This window comes from Hemiscyllium ocellatum (assembly GCF_020745735.1).
Source record: "Hemiscyllium ocellatum isolate sHemOce1 chromosome 27 unlocalized genomic scaffold, sHemOce1.pat.X.cur. SUPER_27_unloc_7, whole genome shotgun sequence".
NCBI lineage: Eukaryota > Metazoa > Chordata > Chondrichthyes > Orectolobiformes > Hemiscylliidae > Hemiscyllium > Hemiscyllium ocellatum.
Genome location: NW_026867516.1, coordinates 400344 through 415524, shown reverse-complemented (window position 1 = coordinate 415524; position 15181 = coordinate 400344). Strand labels below are relative to the sequence as shown.

Sequence of the window (15181 nt, the reverse complement as noted above, 5' to 3'; positions counted from 1 at the left end):
CAGGCCGCCCCTGACCTTGTCACTATCAGTGAATAGGGAACAGCTTTTCTTCCTCCACCTTATCTGAACCTATCACAATCTTCCCCACTTTCACCAGTTGTATCTGTGTGTGATCCTCTCTTTCTGTGTCTCTTTCTCTCCTAAGCCCCCTCCCTCACCACATCCCATTTACCCACCCCCTCCTGTCATGCTCCCACTTTCAAACGGTCTCGTTGTGTTTTCACTGCCTCTTCCCCATCGTTTCCGTCAAGCACCTCATCTCACGCTGAGAACCCCTGCAGTGTAGGAGCAGGCCCTTCAGCCCATCCAACCCACACCAACCCTCCCTCACCCAGACCTCTGCCCGTAACCCTGCAATTCCCATTGGCTAACCCACCTAGCCTACACATCCCTGGGCACTATGGGTAATTTAGCACGGCCAATGCCCCCTAACCTGCACATCCCTAGGCACTATGGGTAATTTAGCATGGCCAATGCCCCCTAACCTGCACATCCCCAAACACTATGTAATTTTAAAAATTCTCCTGCGTGGAGGGGTGGGGGTATCGCGTGGAACTTGGAATTAATAAACGCGGGAGACGCGTGGAACTCGGTGGTAACGAGGACCCCGTAGCACAGACTTTAAAATTCCTAGAAGTGAGGGGCATTGGGTAAGGAGAGGGACAGAGGACAGGGGACAGAGACAGACAGAAACAGAGATACAGAGAGACCGACACAGGAAGAGAGAGAGAGAGAGAGAGAGAAAGAGGGAGATAGATAAAGAGAGACAGAAGGTAATAAAGACAAAGGGGAGAGAAACAGAGAAAAGGGAAGAGAAAGCAAGAGAGAAGGATAGAGAAAAAGGATTGCGAGAAATAAGGGTTAGGGGTAAGGAGACTCGCAGCAGCCAGCGAAGAGAGAGAGAGCGAGCCGATCTGTCCCAGCAGCCTTAAGAGAGAGAGAGAGTGAAAAGAGCTGTACAACTGACAAAGTTTAACCCTTTGTGATCTGGTTTGAATGCACATTTGTTTGTCGGTGATTGAATGTTTAAGTTTTATTCCCTGGAGCTTGAGTTCCAGGACTGTTTTAAATGTGATTTTTATGGAAACTTAACATGATTTTTTTTAAGGTTGATGACTTCTGTTCTTTTACAAGTCATGACTGCCTTACTATCCGATTCTAACTAATCTCTTTTTTATCTTTTCATAAAAGCAATATATGGAGGACAGTTGAAGTTTCAGTTCAACAGTAGGTTGTCGTAAAAACGAAAACTTCCATGGTTATTATCTGTGACCTTGGATTTGGCAATTGTTCATGCATTAGAAGTTTTTTTTTAACTTGAATTGGCAAATTCTTGTAAGACAGCTCTGATTATTTTACGACCTATAGTATTGTAATTGAGTAATGATTGGTCAGGAGTACTTAAGAAAACTAATTTTGGATCTAAATTAGGGTACTAAAACTGGGTGATCACAGTGGATTTCAAAATTGGGAACTGTATGAATTTTACATTTTAAATATTGAATACTGAATAAATGGACGTAAATATATAAATATGTTTACAAGTTAGGAACAGGCTTTAAAGTTAGTCAAGCATGAATTGATAAATTGGTGTTTGAGGATATGGGAAGCTAGGAACATTGTAATATTTCTTAAAAGAAAGAAAAAGGGAAGAACGTAACGACTTGTCCCCTTCGGGAAGTACCAATAGGGGACAAGGAGATTGGGTTTGTGTGTGTCCCCCTCACCAGTGGGGAGGTCGGAACATCTAAAAGGAAATGACGGTCCTGGTTGAGAATCCGGTAGGATTGTCAGAACAAATTGATCTATTTTTGAGGCCCAGTCTGTATATGTGGGCTGAGTTAATGACTATTTTGAATATACTATTTACTGGGGAAGAGAGGGGACTTATATGGGGATGCTGGACAGGGAAAGATACAGAAGATAGAAGGGTGGAGTGGGAAAAACCCATTAGCTGAATTGTTAGGAGAGGCACAGAAAGTGTTTGTAAAGAGAGAGGACGAGAGACAGAAGCTGAAGGCGAAAATGACGGTCGCTGCGGTTGATGAGGTAATTAGGAGAAGAATGGAACCAAGAGTGAGCAACCGGAGCAGCGGGTGACAGCATGGAGGGCAGAGAGGAAAGGGGATAGGGAGAGACAAGGAGGAGCATTTGGTAGAGGGTTTGAGCGACAGGGGCAGAGATGAAGGTCTCCACAGGCAGGATGCCATTATTGTGGAAAGATAGGGCATTTTAGGCGGGAGTGTCCTGATCTATAAAGGGAAGAAAGAGCCATTCCGCTTATGATTTTGATAACGACAGGGAGGGGGACAACAACTGGCATCATTTCTGAGCAGTCAGGGGTTAACAACCCAGTCATAGATTGGCTGAATAGCACATTCGGTAGATAGGGAACTGTGCTGGGACAGCTGGCCCTTGGTTTATGCATCTCTGTTGCTATCTTTATTACCTGTGGTGGTTATTGTATACCATGTATCAGGACGCTTGTGACACGAACGATTGACCGTGCCCTGACGGGAAAGGATGACCCCCACCCGCATACCAGGCAGCGGTGCTGGAGGAGCCTGTGATGGGGGCACCCCAAGGAAAGATCACGGGATCGGTATCAGAGGGAATGGAGGAGCTATGCCTGAGAGAGAAACGCGGGACAATATATGATTTTGCTTTATAACTGTATCTCTCATTTCTAATCCTTCTCCTTTAGGGCCTCAGAATGTGAGGGCTGTGGTCCAAGGACCCCCTAGTTATATATTTTTCCCGTTTAAATTTGCAACAGATAAATTTGTGCTTTTATGCTGCAGTTAGAGATTGTGAATTGCTATATGCCTCAAGACTCAAGAAACTATTGTTCACCCAAGAGATTCCTAGCCATCATCTGGTATTCCTAAATGGCTTCGATTGGTCTCGAAAGCCACTGATCACAGTAATAAGCCAGTTGCCACTGCCCGTGTCCATCCTTAACGTCTGTGAAATGGATGTGGGTTTTTGTTGGTCAGTGAAGAAGACTGGTTAGCCAGTAATGGGTAAGATTCCTCGAGCGAGGAACAACCTAAGACAGGCACAGTTGTGCATTGGCCTTCAGAATAGTGGCCTGTGGTCATGTGGCTTTAGCAGATCCCTGGCCTTTGCATCCGTGTCGGGAATCTGATTAAGTTTCTGGCTGGCAAAGCAGCTTGATAGAAGGAAAATCGTGCACTCAGTACATTGTATTCACAGTATTTTGGACAGATGAAAATGCCAGTTTTGTGGCAGCTTCCAGAACCGACTTAACAACAAACCTTTGGGAAGGAAGGAAAACACATTGAATCCTATTACAAAAGATTTGACACGATTTCAGTAGTTTAAAATTATTTTAGGATGTCATGATATAATATGACCGATTTTAATGAGTCGTTGTACAATTAGATGTTCTTTGGAAAACAGACCTTCATTCTGCAGGCATCCTAACTCATCCACTTTGTGTTTTCCCTGGTTCTCTTCCTTTTGTTATCATGCTCAGTTTCACTGTGTTTTTTATCGTTTTGTTAGTTTTGAGATAGCTTTTTTTTAGTTGTTTTCTTTAAAAGAAATAACCTAGAATTGCCTACTAATTGTTAATTTTCGCTTGTTGCTTGTTTTGTAGTGGTATGCTGCTTAGGGACCCCTTCACCCTGAACTAATGTGTCCCTAGAACCGGTCGGCCTGGTTGAGATAACGTGTTCAGAGAAGCCAAAGGGACTTTGGGGGGCGTCCACCGACACACCCGGCCCCGGTTGCCGTGCGACATTGCGTTTGTAGCGGTATGGGTTGATGTGGCCTCAGTAGAGGCCAAGGGAGGGAATGTTGGGATGTATATCTAATAGGCCTAGGGAGGGTAGAGTTGTAGTTACTGCTTGGGGAATCGGGGGGGCGCTGCGGAGCGGTTGTTTGGACTGCTGACCGAAACTGCCTGTGCAGCTGGACTGCTGTTTACGAGACTGAAACTGTCTCGTAGACAGCTTCCAAGGTCAGGCAGTACAATGGCAGGCTCTTCTCAGCGTAGCTGCCAAGGCCATAACAGGTGGCTGAGCTGTTGTTTACCAGACTGGAACCGTCTCGTGGATATTTGCCAAGGCCGAATGAGCTCTGTCACAGGAGACGCTTTGTGTGCGAGAGATCACGTGTGCGAGTAGTTACGTAGCTTAGCAAAAAATATATCAAGTGTGGATTTCTGGGGGAAAAACAGAATGTGCACCTTCTCCAGTGAAAGCATGTATTTCACTGTAATCAACTACGATTCTGCGAAATAAAGAACCTGCTTGTGCCAACTAATTGAGAGTCTGTGGTCTCTCCTCTAAATGAACACGCAAGTACAAATTTCTGTCCTAACAATGTGAACAGGGCTGTATGTCAAAGGACAGCATTATTTCATCCTCTTCTACCTTGTGTGTTTGGTGTTCAGGAATTATTGGGTAGAGTGAATGGAGTGGCATGAATCTTCTCAGTTTTTTAGTCTTCACTGGAGTTCTTTGACTAGTCTGTATAGTGGTGTTCCAGGTAGTGAGACTGTGGGCCTGAGGGGGGCTCCTGGTTTGAACAGGAGGAGAACAACAACAAAGTGCCATTCCTAGATGTCACAGTAGAGCAAACAGTTAAGGAGAACTTCAAACTAGCGTCTACAGGAAACAATACACACGGATCAAATACTTAACTACAGAAGCAATCATCCCAACACCCACAAACGAAGCTGCATCAGGAGATTAATTCAACAAGGCACCACACATTGCAGCACAGAGGAACTGCGATGGGCAGAAGAGAAATACGTATACGTACTCAAGAACGGGTAACAATAAACCCAGTGCGCCATTTTCTCATTGATGCTTCCAAACTGACCCTCCAATTTGGTTTGTCCCTGCATTCTTTCCTGGTTGTCTTTTTGTGGGTTTTGAAAACTTTCCCAATCCTCTGACTGAGGATAAGAGTTGGGAAGTTATGTTGTGGCTGATAGGACATTGGGTAGACCACTTGGAATATTGTGTGTAATTCTGGTCTCGCTCCTATCAGAATGATATTGTGAAACTTCAAAGGGTTCAGAACACATTTAAAACGATGTTGTCAGGGTTTGAGCTGAATGGGCTGGGCTGTTTTTCCTTGTGCACCAGAGGCTGAGGGGTGACTGAGAGTCATTAATAAAATCATGAGAGGCATAGATAGGGTAAATAGACAAGGACATTTCCCTGGGTGAGAGAGTCCAGAACCAAAGGGCAAAAGGTTTAGAGTGGAGGAGGGCAAGATTTGAAAGGGTCTTAAGGAGTAACCTTTTCATGCAGAGAGTGGTGTGTGGAAGGAATGAGCTGCCAGAGGAAGTGGTGGATGTTGATACAGCTATGACATTTAAAAGGCATCTGGATAGGTATATGAATAGGAAAGGTTTAGAGGGATACGGGTAAGTGCTGGCAAATGGGACTAGATTAGGCCAGGATATCTGGATGGCCCGAAGGGGCTGTTCTGTGCTGTAAATCTGACTCTGGCTTGCCACGAACATTTGCCATGTCCATATGTTTAGTTTCTCTCTGGTTGTCTGTGTCAATGTCTTGATGTCTCATTCCACCCACCACATACCACCACCACCACCCCCACCACCCACCACAGGGACGATAACCAATTCATGTCTGTTTTTTTATCAAGAAGCTGTATTGCAGGTTCAACCTGAATTTACACTTCTTTTGCTTCCCAAAATCAGACTTGCTCACTGTCAGCAATATCCTGAAAGATATTAACTTTCACGTGGTGTTATCCAAAATTCTCGGATGCCAGTCCTGACGTTTTTGCTTCTTCTGTCCCTGTAAGATCCAGAATCAGCAACTTCAGGAGAATTAATTTGAGTTGAGTGAGAATGGAGTAGGAGGAGAGAGAGTGGGATGCTTTCAATTTTGTGGAACAGCAAAAGAAAAAAATGTTCTGCAGAAAGTGGAGTAGCTTGTTCTGAATTTCTACCTTGGACTGACCTTGATGACTTTTGTAATCTCTTTTTTACCAGAGTATTTGAAGATCTGAAGACTGAAGTTTAAAAATCAACAGATGAAGGGCCTATGCCTGAATCGTCGATTCTCCTGCTGTTTGGATGCTGCCTGACCTGCTGTGCTGTTCCAGCACCGCACTTTTCAACTCCTCTCCAGCCTCTGCAGTCCCCACTTTCACATCAATGTCTGACAGTCACTCAATCCATCGGGACCTCCACGATTTTCAACTATGATTCTGTGAGAAGGAGCAAAACATTTTGGTTCCTGTTTCAGACCATTTTCAGCATCAGCGGGACTGGATGAGAGTCTCTACTGTTACAGCGCATTGTGTGTAAAGCCTGAAACAGTTATACGGCCAGGAAAGAGGAAGTTACTGTGGGCAGGGGCCGTACACGAGGCTGTAGCTGCGGCCATGGTTAAACCAGAGGACTCCCACACCGTGGAGAAACCGTGGAAGTGTTGCGACTGCGGGAGTGGCTTCCATGCCCCATCTGTCCTGGAGATTCATCGGCGAAGTCACACCGGGGAGAGGCCATTCTCCTGCCCCGAGTGTGGGAAAGGCTTTACCTGCTCCTCCCACCTGCTGGACCACCGCCGAGTCCACACTGGGGAGAAGCCATTCTCCTGCCCTGAGTGTGGGAAGGGCTTCACCTACTCCTCCCACCTGCTGGCCCACCAGCGCGTCCACGCTGGGGAAAGGCCCTTCCCCTGCTCTGAGTGTGGGAAGACCTTCAGCAAATCCTCGGACCTGCTGAAGCACCAAAGGGTCCACGGAGAGAGGCCATTCAGCTGCCCTGAGTGCGGGAAGGCCTTCAGTGATTCCTCTACCCTGCTGAGGCACCAGTGGGTCCACATCGGGAAAAGGCTGTTCTCATGCCCTGAGTGCAGGAAGGGCTTCACCCGCTCTTCTGCTCTGCTGACCCATCTGCGGGTCCACACGGGTGAGAAGCCCTTTAGCTGCCCTGAGTGCAGGATGGCTTTCAGTAGGTCTTCCCACCTGCTGAGGCACCAGCGAGTCCACACTGGGGAGAGGCCGTACTCCTGCCTCCAGTGTGGAAAGTGCTTTACCCAGCCCTCCAACCTGCTGACCCACCAGCGGATCCACACCCGCGACAGACCGTTCTCCTGCCCCGAGTGCGGGAAGGGTTTTGCTGTTTCCTCTAACCTCGTGGCCCACCGGGGGTCCACACAGGGGAGAGGCCATTCAGCTGCCCCGAGTGCGGGAAGGCCTTCAGCAATTCCTCTGCCCTGCTTAGGCACCAGCGTGTCCACACCGGAGAGAAGCCGTTCTCGTGCCCAGCGTGCGGGAAGGGCTTTACCCGCTCCTGCACACTGCTGACCCACCAGCGGGTCCACACAGGGGAGAGGCCATTCAGCTGCCCCGAGTGCAGGAAGGCCTTCAGCGATTCCTCTGCCCTGCTGAAGCACCAGCGAGTCCACACCGGGGAGAGGCCCTTCAGCTGCCCTGAGTGCGGGAAGAGGTTTACATTTTCCCGCAACGTGCGGAAGCACCAGCGGGGGCACCAGCGCTCACAGCAATCAGATTCCACCACTGACACTGCTGTGAGTCCTCCCCAGGACTGATTCTCCTGACAGTGGGTGCAGTGGGAGAGTTGGTGCACTGTATTTGTTTTCTGTTGGACTGCAACCCCACAGTGGCTTAGGGGTGGCATGGTGACTCAGTGATTAGCACTGCTGCCTCATGGCACCAGGAACCAAGGATCAATTCCACCCTTGGGGCAACTGTCTGTGTGGAGTTTGTGGAGGGTAGGAGAATGGATGAGATAAGAAACCGCTGCCTTTCTTGAGACAAGTCTCCCGGAGAGAACTTGCTGACTGACTGATTGTCTGATCTACTGATCCTCATAGTGCCCCATTGCCCTCAGTTAACTGGAGGAGGTCCACACAGATGTACCGAAGCCCCTCTTTGGACTGTGGAAGGAAACCTGTGCAGACAGGGAAAACATGCAAACTCCACACAAACAGTTACCTGAGGCTGGAATTGAACTTGGGTCCCTTATGCTGTGAGGTAGCAATGCTAAGCAGTGTGCTACCCCCCAATATGTTATAAAATTTGAATAAACCTACTAAGTTGGAAATGTGTCCATGCCAAGAACTTACTGTAAATGTTTGGAAGCAAAAGTCCATCGAAATTGTCTTTGGGCAGGATCCAAAACTTACTTTGTTAATGATTGAAAATACTTTGATCTCTGGAACTGTCTCCCAGAGAGTGTATTGGAGTCAGATTCAATTACAGTATTCAGATTAGAGATGGATTATTAAACTGAAAAGGAAAACAATTGCAGTGTTCAGTGAAGAATAGTACAAGGTACTGTAGTGGGCGTCAGAGTATGAGTTTCCTGATTGGGGCTGTTCACTTGCTCCTGTTACCATTTCAGGTTGCTGACTTTTCGTTAGCATCCTGCACATGTTGGGATTTTTTCTCCTTTCTATCTATTTGAGTGACTCAGTGACAGATCTAGTTTATGAATTGTTCCTATGATATCTCATGAGAGGGTTTATGATATTCACAGTGCTATATAAATTGTCGTAGGTCACAATGTGTCCAAGTGAGGAAAAACAAACTGTTCATCTTAAATATTTGTTTATTTCCATTGTTTAAAAACAATGGAAAACACACCACTTGCTGTGTAGTAAGATCATCATAAATAGGAATGGGAGTAAGTAATTGACCGTCGAGATGCTCTGTCTTTCATTTATCTAAATTCTCTTTCCTGCACTTGTTTTTTCATGACTTCATCTGCTGAAGTGACTGCACTGCAAAAGCTTGTGATTTCAACATAAGAACGAGGAGCAAGAGTCGGCCTTCCGGCCCTTCGAGTCTGCTTCACCACTCAATAAAATCATGACTCATCTTTTCGTGGACTATACTCCACTTACCTGCGTTTTCACCTGATCCCTTAATTCTTTTACGTTTTTGAAAAAAATATCTACTGTTCTAGTGATTGCTGAAGTAATGTCAAATCCTTCCCTGGGTAAGGAATTCCATAGATGAACAACCCTCTGGGTGAAGAAGTTTCTTCTCAGTTCAGTTTTAAACCTGCTTCCTCTAATCTTGAGGCCACGCGGTATTATCCTAGTTTCACCTTCCAGTGCAACATCCTATCTCTATTTCTTTCAGAATTGAATATATTTCTGTAAGATCTTCCAAACAAACCTGCTGGACTATAACCTGGTGTCATGTGACTTATGACTAAAAAATGTGTTACCACGCATCCTCATAGCAGTGGGATTTCAGGGCTCGAAGATTGGGACACTACCACTGCGTCATAAAATAAAACCCTCTGCAGCAAATAGGTCCTCTTCTATTGAATGAATGGGGAGAGGTTTCTTCTCAACATGGGATACAAATATTATACCCTCAGAGCCCATTACACTGAATTGAGTCCTCTTCGGTTGAATGAATGGATGTGGAGGTGCCATAGTTGAAATCGTTAAAAATCACATCTTGCCCCTGAATATGTGACACTACCGCTATAGCCCCAGAGCCCGTTGCAGTAAATTGGGTCAGCTGCTGTTGAATGAATGAACGGGAATGAAAAGGGCGGATACACTGAGCCGCTTGTGACATTCCCCACCAATCCCAAAGCTTGTGGTCAGTACCGACCAATCGGAGAGAGAGATTGCAGAGGGTGGGACAACACGAGACGCAAACGCGGCCGCTATTGGTCAGATGGAGTAACGTGCGCTCTGATTGGAGGAGGCGCGGATGACGCGCGTCACTGAAGGAGACGGAAAGGAGAAGAAAAACAAAGATGGCGGCGCGAGGCTGCGGTTTCTGACGGAGGGAGGGGGGCAGACAGGCATCGTTTACCTCAGAAAATACCTTTAAAATACATTTCACATTAAAGTCGGAACTTTTCAAACAAGAGGTGACGGTTACCGGGTGAACGGGAAAACAAATTAAAACTGTCGGCGGTGGAGGAGAGAGAGCCGGCGCCCGCGGCTTCTTCGGCGGCGGCCGGAGCCCAGGAGCTCAACAACCCCCCGGAGCTGGAGGAAGGTCCGAGCTCCAAGAAGCGGGGGGTCCGGCTGGAGGCTGGATTTACTCAAGGCTTGTATCTATTAACTTATTTAAATGGTACCTACTGTATGGGGGTATGGTTTACATTAAAACCGGAGGATCATGTCAGAGTGTTTGTTTATATTGAGCAGTTGTAGTTGGTAAAATACACTCCCTGGAGGAACACCTTCTATGATGCTGCATTTCTTACCTTCTGCCCTTCCCCCATTTGTTATCTCTCATCTCAATTTTACATTTTATTTGGTCAAATTTAATTTCACAATAATCGGACATGGTATTCACTGTATTATTAATAAATCTGTTGGATTGTTGTTAAACAAAATTAATGGTGTAATTTCATTTATGATGTCTGAGTTTGACATTGAATGTGCAGGTGTGAATACCAGTAAGTTGTAAAAATACATCAAGAGTTTGCCCTTTTTTAACAAAAAAAGGAGTTTAATGATATTATTGGCACTGTCTCCTTGAGCATGAAGATTCAAGTCTGAGCAACAAACCATTTCATGCAGTCACCCAGTTTAATTCAAGCCTAAGAAAATAATTCTGGCAGGCTAAGATTTATACAACCCAAAATGTAATTGATTATCTTGTGTATTCTTACCTTTAAGCCATAACAGAAGGCATTGCGTGGCAGTTTCAGACTGAAACATAGCTGGAAAGAATGTAGATTGATGAGGAAAATCAAATGGCAGAGTCTGAGGCCACAATCTGTCAGTCTGGCTTGATTGCATGAGTGGTGGTTCTTCAAAAGCACCTTCCAAACCATGACCTCAACCACCAAGAACAGGTCAGTGCCAGCACAGGATTCCGACTGCAAGATATATCGCATTGCTTCTTTGTTATTGACCAAAATGCTGGAACTCATTCCTGAACATTGTTGCAGACCACACCGTGTTTGTGAAGCAATTTAAGAGGCAGCTCAGGACCACCTTTTCAAGGTCAGTTTGGAAAGAGTTGTTGGCACAGCCAATGATATTCACATCTCTCATGAACTGGTAAGCAAAGAGCCCAGGGTGTTGGAGGCTGAATGTTAGCATGGATAAAGGATTGGCTAACTACCACAGTTGTGGTAAGGGGCATGTTCAGGATGGCAACTTGTAACTTGTGGTGTACCACAGGGATCAGCGCTGGGGCCAACATTATTTACAATATGTATACGAATTACTTGGATAAGTAAAGTGAATGTACTTTTGCAGAAGAGACAGTTGATGTGAAAGCAGGTGGTGAGGATGACATTAGATATCTGGAGAGGGATATAGACAGGTTAAGCAAATGAACGAAAGCTTGGCAGATGGGAAAATGAGGTCATGCAGTTTGTCAGGAGGTGAAGAACTGAATATTAAATGGAGAAAACTTTAGAATCGAGGGATTTGGAATCACATCCACAAATCTCTTCATCCAATTTCAGTAAGTAATGGGGAGGCAAATGGGAGGTTGGCCTTTTCAATTGAGTATAAACATAGGAAGGTTATAGTGAACCTATGTAAGGCCCTAGTCAGGCCACAAGTGAATACTATGAACAGTTTAGGGCCCTTTACCTGAGGAAAGATATATTGGCATTGGAGGCAGTCCAGAGATGGTTGACCATGATGATATCAGGGATGGAAAGTATGTCTTATGAGGAGAACTGAATAGGTTGGGCCCGTGCTTATTAGAAGTTAGAAGAATTAGAGGTAACATTATTGTCACGTACAAGATTCTGAGGAGACTTGACAGGCGAGACGTGGAAAAGTGGGTGAGTGTGGGACCAGAGGAAGTAACCTCCAAATAAGAGATTGCATGTTTAGGACAGATAGGAATTTCTCCTGAGAGCAGTAAATCTGTGGAACTTGATACTACAAAGGGCTGTTGAGCCTGGGTTGTTATGTGCATTCAAGGCTGAGATAGTTTTTTTTAAATCAGTAAGCGAATTGAGGATTATGGGACAATGGCAGAAAAGTGGAGTAAATGTTTACCAGAATAATTGTGATCTGAGTAAATGGCAGAGTCAACTCAATGGACTGAATTGAATAGTAAATACTAATGAGGAAAAGGATACAACTGGCAATTACAGACCAGTCAGTGTTGGGAAGCCTAGAGCTTGTAGGGAGTTGGTGACATTTGGGCATTGTTACTGGATTTAACATCTGGAGTTTCAAAATGATGCTGCTATGGCCACGATGCAATTTGAAATCAATTTATGTATCTGGAATATAAAGCTGCTTTGGTGATCTTATCAATTGTCATAAGTACCGATCTTGTTCACTAATAACCTTGTTTTTAAGGAAGGAAATCTTCAGTCCTTTCCCAGTTTGGTGAATGTGTCACTCTTGATCCAAAGTCATGTGATTGACTCTTAACTGCCCTCTGAATTGGCACTTGGTTTTTTTGGGAGACAAAGTGTCACATTCCATGAATGAAAAAAGAAAAATATTCAGGATAAGATTGTCAATGTCACTGTCATTGAAGGGAAGATTGTGATCTAGTGATACTGGTTAAGTAGCCCAGAGATCTCGGTCTTCTGAGAACAAAAATTAAAATCCCATCATGGATGCTAGTGGACTTTATTTTCAATGAATAAAAAGATCAGGAAGTGAGAGTTTGTCTCAGTACTGGCAACAAGGAAACCATTATTGGCTAAGAAATGAATTGCAGATGTTGGAGATCAGCAACAATTGCTGGGAAAATGCAGCAGGTCTGGCAGCATCTGTGGAAAGAAAACAGTTAATGTTTTGAATCCAGCCTAATTTTGAAGGGCCACCGGACTCAAAACAGTAACACTGTCGTCTCCTCATAGATACTGCCAGAACTGTTGCTTTTGTCCAATCATTACTGATTGTTGTGAAAGTGTTCTTTTAGGGAGGGAAATCTACCATTCACACATCATGTGACTCCAGACCTACTACAATGTGGTTGATTCTCAACTGCCTTCTAGCATGTAGCCAATTGCTTGGTCCAAAGGCCATGAAGGATGGTGAGCAAATGTTGGACATGCGAGCAACAATCCCATCCCTCAAAATATTTTCTTATATATTATAAAGCATAGGTTAATGAAGGACAGCCAAAACAAAATGCTATAGGAAAGTCATGCCCAACCAAATTGATTTCCTTGTAGTTATAAATGTTGTTTTTTAAAATCTTCTTCAGTGAGGACATTGGTTCCATCATTGTTGCAATACTGCATGCAATTCTGTGCTTTCTGATACAGGAAAGGTGTTATGAAATTTGAAAGGGTTCAGAAAACATTTACAAGGATGCTGCCAGGGCTGGAGGGTTTGAGCTACAGGAAGAGGCTGAATAGATTGGGGCTATTTTCCCTGGAGCTTTGGAGGCTGAGGGGTGACTTTAAAGATGTTTATAAAATCATGAGAGGCATGGGTAGGGTAAATAGGCAAGGTCTTTTCCCTTGGGTGGGGGAGTCCAAAATTAGAGGGCATAGGTTTAACGTTAATGGCAAATGGAGTTTAATATAGATAAGTGTGAGGTCTTATATTTTGTATAGTCAAATCAAGGCAGGAATTTCATGGTGAATGGTAGGACTTTAAGGAGTGTAGTGGAACAGAGGGATCTTGGAGTACAGGTTCACAGTTCTGTGAAAGTGGAGTCACAGGTAGAAAGTTTTTGGCACTCTGGCCTTCATCAGTCATGGCATTCAGTATAAAATAGCAAATTAGAGTCGAGATAAGCACCAAATAATAACACATACCAATAAGCACCAAATCTGTTTCATATGCAGTCTTTCAAACCAAGAGATGTCGGGGTGCAGGTTCATAGCACCTGGAAAGTGGAGTCATGGGTAGACAGGCGGTGAGGAAGTCTTTTGGCATGTTTGCTTTCAGAGCACTGAATACAGGAGTTGGGATGAATTGTTGCAGCTGTCACAGATTTCACATAATGTGACCCTGCCCTCCCCTGACTGACTGTCCCTTTGCACATCAGGGGGAAGACACCCCTTTAATTGTGATGATCAGGAAACATGCCATCCTTCAAAAACAGGGCAGTGTTCACAAATATTTGGACAGAGGAAGGAAGTTGCAGTTTGGGTGAAGATCAATCTTCATTCAGAGAGAGAGAAGAAGAGTAGCAGCAGCTTCAGAAATTCATGGTCCAACTTCTGAAAAGACCTTGTCTGATTTGCAGTTGTTTCTGGGCTTGTAATATCGTACTGCAGCATATTGTAGATCTTCAGTAAGTGTGTCAATACTGCACTGCAGAGGTCCATTCAGCAACTTGAGTCCATGTGAACTCTTTGTGGAGGTATGCAGTCTGCCCCATAACCCTGTTGATTTACAGTTACATATAGATCTCCACAAAGATCTTTGGGATTAAGAGAGGAAAGAATGTTCCACAGTAACTAGAATTACTTTCAGATTTTCTGTCATGGACTGACTGTGATAACCTTTGCAATCACTTCACAGAAATATTACAAGAGAAGAATTTGGCAGCAGAAATCTCAGACTGAACATCACATCAAAGTCTGACAGTCACTTGATTCATGAGGACGTGGATATTGATGGCCTTGAAAACAAAGAGGTGAAGGTCTGTCTGCTTAGTTAGCTTTTAAACGTCAGTGTGACAGGAAACTTAGTCTCACATACCCACACACCAGAGTAGTGACTGGAACAAGCTTTACAGACTGAATGAGTGTGTTCCAATTATCAGAGGATTCACCAGTAACACCACACACATGCTATAAGTGTGAGCGAGTTTTCACTGATTGTTAAGGTCAGAGACAGACGAGGGCACCTGCACTATGGAGAAACCGTGGAAATGTGGGGAGTGTGGGAATGGTTTCCCTTCGCTATCTGCGCTGGAGATTCATTGGCGTTTACATGTCGGGCAGCGGCTATTCACCTGTACTCAGTGCAGGAAAGGCTTCACTCAGTTACACCACCTCCTGGCCCCCCAGCAGGTCCACAGCAGCAAGAATCCGTTCATCTGCCCCGTGTGTGGGCAGGGTTCCACTCAGTCACACCACCTGCTGCCGCACCAACGGATGCACACCGGGGAGAAACCATTTTCCTGCTCCGTGTGCGGGAAGGGCTACACCCGGTCGTATCACCTGCTGCTCGGCTTCCACGTCCACACTGGGGAGAAGCCGTTCACCTGTCCCGTGTGGAGCAATGATTTCTGCGATTCCTCCACCCTGCGCAAACACCAGCACATCCACACCAAG

At 45.2% G+C, this 15181-nt stretch overlaps 1 protein-coding gene and 1 pseudogene across 1 annotated transcript in view; one reads left to right on the top strand and one right to left on the bottom strand.

The window, feature by feature from the left end:
* The window catches only part of LOC132808526 (zinc finger protein 850-like), a 104503-nt gene that overhangs the window by 72887 nt on the left and 16435 nt on the right, over positions 1-15181 (bottom strand).
* On the top strand, positions 5991-8080 carry LOC132808529 (zinc finger protein 239-like; annotated as a pseudogene).